We start from the raw sequence: 6143 nt of genomic DNA on the forward strand, positions 1-6143 counted from the left end.
AATAATTCATTCGGACATTTGTGGTCCTTTAAGAACTAAAACTCATCGACGCATGGAATACTTTATTACTTTCACTGATGATTATTCAAGATATGGACATATCTACCTTCTTAAACACAAATCAGAAGCCATTGACAAGTTCAAGGAATATAAATTAGAGGTAGAAAAGTAACTTGGTTGGTCCATTAAACACTTGAATAATGATAGAGGTGGCGAGTATGAAGCTATGGATTCTTTTTGCAAGGACAATGGCATAAAACATTTGTTTACAATGCCATACAGACCACAACAAAATGGGGTCGCAGAAAGACGAAATCATACTTTCATGGAAATGACAAGGTCTATGATGGCTCATGCTGATCTTCTTATTCATTTTTGGGGGAAAGCCTTGTCCACCGCTGCGTACATCTTAAATAGAGTCGAAACAAAAGCCAAACCTCTAACTCCTTACGAATGCTGGCATGGAACTAAACCTAATGTTCAAAATCTCAAAGTTTGGGGATATAAGGCACATGTGCTTATTCCCAAACCTTTAAGGGATAAATTGGGAAACAAAACTTGGGAATGCAAGTTTATTGGTTATGTCGAAAATGGGAGTGGTTATCGTTTTTATCATCCCGAACGTGGATTAATAGAAAGTAGTGATGCTATTTTTCTTGAATCCACTGATCTTGTTACTCCTATTGAACAAATTGAATTGCTCTCTGAAGTCTCTCAGGATTCTTCTCTTCATTCTTTATCACACAGTCCACATATTCTTCCTGAACCATCTAATAGTGGGAGCAAACACAAACTACATGACGTTGTTTTACCTGCTTCGAATCCTGAGATAAGTGGGAGTAAGAGAGCAAGACGTCCATCTACGTTTTTGAAAGATCATTATGTTTTTCAAGTTGAAGAACTTAATAACTTAGTAAATGATCCTACTCGTTATAAAGAAGCAATGAGTAGCAATGATGCTACACAATGGCTTGAGGCAATGAATGAAGAACTTGACTCGATCAAGAAAAATGATGTTTGGGAATTAACAAATCTTCCGAATGGAAGAAAAGCCATTGGTTGCAAATGGGTTCTTAGAAAGAAATTCAAAATAGATGGAACTTTGGAGAAATACAAGGCCAGGTTAGTAGCCAAGGGATTCACTCAACAACCTGGAATAGACTTCGTAGATACATATTCTCCTGTTACAAAATTTGCCTCAATAAGGATTCTAATGGCGGTAATAGCCATGATGGATTTGGAATTGCATCAATTAGATGTTAAAATAGCTTTTCTCAATAGAGAATTAAAGGAGGAAATTTATATGATGCAACCTGATGGTTTCCAGAACTAAGGCAACGAGGATAAAGTCTACAAGTTGAAGAAATCTCTGTATGGACTTAAGCAATCTTCAAGACAATGGTACTTGAAATTCCACCAAGCCATTTTAGAAATGGGCTATGTTGTAAGTCCATTAGATCACTGTGTTTATATCTGGAAAAATGATAACAAGTTGGCAATATTGTCTTTATACGTGGATGACATATTGTTAGCAGGAAATTGTCCAAATATGATTATAAAAACCAAAAATTTCTTGGCATCTAGATTTGAAATGAAAGACGTGGGTCTTGCAACCTATGTTCTAGGAATTAGAATTTCAAGAGATAGAAATTCAAAATTATTATATCTAGATCAAGAGAAATATCTAGACAAGGTGCTCAAGAGATTTAATATGGATAACTGTAATTCTTTAAGTACGCTTGTTTGCAAGGGACAAAGTCTTAGTAAAAGTATGAGTCCTCAAACTAAGTCTGACATTGAGAAAATGAGAAATGTCCCATATGCCCAGGCAGTAGGTAGCCTAATGTATGTTATGACAAGCATAAGACCTGACGTCTGTCATGCAGTCGGATTGGTAAGTCGGTTTCAATCCAATCCAAGTAAGGAACATTGGCAAGCAGTTAAAAGAATATTCAAATATTTAAAAGGCACTAAAAATTTGAAATTATGTTTTGGTTTGTGTGATCTAGACATAAAAGGATACACTGACGCGGATTTTGCAGGAGATGTAGATGATAGAAAATCTACTAGCGGTCATGTATTCTTGTTTGGTGGAACAACAGTTTCCTGGTTAAGTAAGAAACAGAGTTGTGTTGCAAGGTATACTATGGAAGCTGAATACATAGCTTGCAGCACAGCTGTTAATAATGCGGTTTGGATAAAACGATTTGTTGACTGTTTACAATTAGGTATACCTGTCAGACCGGTCAGTATGTTTTGTGACAATCAGTCTGCCATCTCATTAATTAAAAGTGGAGCAAATAGCTCTAAGGGAAAACATATTGATGTTAGTTACCACTATATTTAGGACATAGTGGAGAGAGGTGAAATTAAAGTCAACTATATACCTTCAGAAGAGATGGTGGCTAACCCTATGACCAAAGGGTTGTCTTTGGAAAAATTCAGAGAACATATAGCTAATATGGGATTGAAAAATACCTAGCTAGGTGATTTAGCTACTTATATAAGAGCATAGTCGGATGACTCTGGGGACGCCTAGATAACCGATGTTTTGCAACTCTATCTTGCATGGAAACATGTGTTTGGTCAGGTAACAAGATAGAGGAACTGACAAGGTACGAATATCATAGTTAGCATAAGATGTAAAGTCCATAATATGCAATGTGCAAACTAGATGATATTGTCTGCTTGATCAGCAAAAAGTCATTGATAAGGTGTGTTAAGGAAAACCTTTAGGAATGGGACTTAAAGGAAGCACTTAACAATAATTTCAGTGCAGGTCGACACATGAAAAATGTGTACGGCTGAAGTCGTCAATGGTGATTGGGTATGGACTATGAACCCATCACTGAAAATTGATGCCGATATAGTGAATTAAAGTCATCTGGAATGTGTTGTCAATGGGAGAACACATTCGTACAGGTGCGGTCAGATTGGTGGCAAAAACGTGCGCACGTATGGCTAAGTCACAATCAGACGTCGATCTATGAGGTAATTTCATAGATGAAAGTTGGCATGAGGCAAAATTTTGGTACCAAGGTTAAAAATGCTCAACTCAGGTTTATCATCTTATTATGGTGTGTTCAAGTGGGAGATGGTGGAATAAAGAGTGACCACACCATAATGTGGTGTGACTCACTTCAGTCAATTTTCTCTCTCTTGAATTGTAAAAAACCTTCCCGCAAGAATATTGAAACTATCTGTTAGTTAGTTAATGGTTTGAATTCAAACATCAATAGACACAACTCTGAGTGAACCATGGTGACTATTGTGGTATGAAACAAATTCAAATGTTATACCTATTCCCAAAGGTCACTTATTTGTATATAAATAAGTGACAGTTTGTTTGGAATAATTGACACCTATTTATATTTATGAACCAGAAGTTTACCATTTTCTAACTTTCGGATAATCGACATTCTCACGTGATAAACACCCTCACGGGTATTTCGATCAATTGCCATTGTTAGATTATCTTTCATATACACGCTTGATCAAATATATATGGATGGTGTATATATGACTGTATATACAGACAATCTTCATCCTCTGCTTCAATTTTTCATCATCACCATTATCATAATTTATATCAAAAGATCATTGATCCAACCAAGATCAGGGCAAGCCAAACCATTGCCATTGAGCTTGTCATAAATGAAGCTCCTGCTTGAATTGAATCGATCTCTAGACACAGAAGGACTTGGGGTTGAAGTAGAGAGATTGAATTGCGGCTGATCATCACCATTATCAATGGATTTATTAGGGTTTAGTTTTTTTTTTACTAAAAATGTGCACTGAGATTTTCTTAAATAAAAAAGATATATATAGAGAAAATTTGAATATAATATTAATGGTATATTTTGATGTTTATTATGATCATTTTACTTTAAGGTATAATTGCCATTAAAATAATATTTTATTGAGTGTGTGCTGAGGTAAGTAGGTATGTAGAAATAAAATTTCTCCAAAATGTTACATCAAACTCATAATCATTTTACTTTTTCTCTTACAAATATCACATCTAATTACAAAAAAAAATCAACTATCTTCTAAAATACAAATATTTTAATATACTAAAATATCCAAAAACTAAAATAACTTACTAAAATAACTAATTTTCCAAACGAGATAGTTCATTCCAAACAAAATTTTCATTAAATCTTTTTAAAAATACCTAACCTATACCAAAACCTCATTTAACCAATCCATGTACAAAAATTGATTTTCAATCCATCATCTTTTAATAATTTCATCAAAATTTAAGTAAAAAAGAGTTGTTGAAAATTTGATGAAATATTCTATTTATCACTTATTTGATGAAATTTTTAGTAAAAACTTTATTTGGTATAAGTTTGATGAATGGATTGGATATAATTTTTTACCAAAAATTTTCATCAAATTTTTTTTTGACAGATAATTTGATGAAGGATTAGAAAAGTTGTTATGTATTACTATTTTATTTTTTATTTTTATATACAATATATTATTCTCCTTTATTATTTGTTTAGTGAAAAATCAACCACATGCATTTGTTTTTTATGAAGTCTCATGACTTATTATTATTATTATTATTATTATTATTATTATTATTATTATTATTATTAACAGTGATGCCTCAACTCTTTTTAAAATTTTTAATCATATTTAAATAAAATAAAACTTTATTTGCCATGAGCCAATATTGACAATTTCATGTTTACAAATGGCAAAATAATAAATTTGAGATCCACGTAGTGACTTTGGAAATTTTAAGTAAACATTTCAACGTGGCTTAATTTTGATAAAACTCAATTTAGCGTAAATTTGAAACAAGGAGTGGATTTTTTGACTGATTTTTATTCAAATTTAAGTTTGAGTCAAGAGTTAGAGATGCTATAAAGTCCCATTTGAAAGTTTAAAGTTACTTTTAAACAATTTGAGTAAATTATAAATACACTCTTTGAGGTTTGCTTAAAATATAAATTATCCATTATGGTTTGAAAAATTACAAATATCCCCTTATCAAAATGATACAATGATAAAATTACCTGAATTATTAATTGAAATAAATTTATAATATCATTAAAAACTGTTAATTGACTTGATACTTTATTGATAAAAGGGGTAATTTGTTATGAAATTAGAAACTTCAAGGGACGAGATGTAATTTTTAAAACTATAGGAAACAAATTGTATTTTAAGTCAATCTTAGGGGTATATTTGTAATCTGCCCTAAACAATTTAACAAAATTTTGGACTTTTTATCTGTATTTAATGGGTGGAAATTATTATTATTATTTTTAACTTTTAAGTAAATTAATTGAGTTGGTCTAAAAAGTAAAAAAATAAATAATTAATTAATTAGTTAAAGTATTTTTAAAAATCACAAAAAATATAAAAATACAAATTAAAAACTCAGAAAACTGTTAATTTTGCCAATAAAATAATTAAATCCAATTTAGACAAGAAATTTCCAAACAGCAGCTTACAACAATTCCACCCTAACCAGAAAACAAGGCCACCATTCAATCACAACCACCAATTAAAACAATAAGGATGTAATATCTATCTATCTATCTATATATATATATATATATATATATATATATATATATATATATATATATATATATTATTAAGTGAAAGGCTAAATTGATTTAGTAAAACATTCTTCTTCTCATAGCACATGACAATTTTGTATATGCTAAAATAAAAAAAATTATTACATAAAATATAAGCAAGTTTTGAACCCAAGAAGACCTTAGCTTTTATTAAGAATATACTTATCAAGTAAATCTCCGTTTGGGAAGATGGTTTATGAGTTTTTTTTGTTATTTTAGCCCCAAAAGATAAAATATGCTATTTTAGCCACAACAAACAAAATATCACATTCAACCCATAATCATTACACTCTTCTCTCACAAAAAAAAAATCAAAAAACCCTTCCTAAACCAAACTTTTTAGCTCAGGCTAAAATAACCAAAAAAGCTAAAAAGTCAACCTACTTCCCAAACGACGCCTAAGTAACCTACATATTATGATATTAAATTCTTTATTATTTATTTTTATTATTAATTATTTAAATTACACACGCATCACATATGCCACCCCCTAGTAATATAATAATGTCAATCAAATGCAATTGAACCACATTAACATCAACA

This window comes from Camellia sinensis, chromosome 15, assembly GCF_055761805.1.
Source record: "Camellia sinensis isolate YWXY chromosome 15, ASM5576180v1, whole genome shotgun sequence".
Taxonomy (NCBI): domain Eukaryota; kingdom Viridiplantae; phylum Streptophyta; class Magnoliopsida; order Ericales; family Theaceae; genus Camellia; species Camellia sinensis.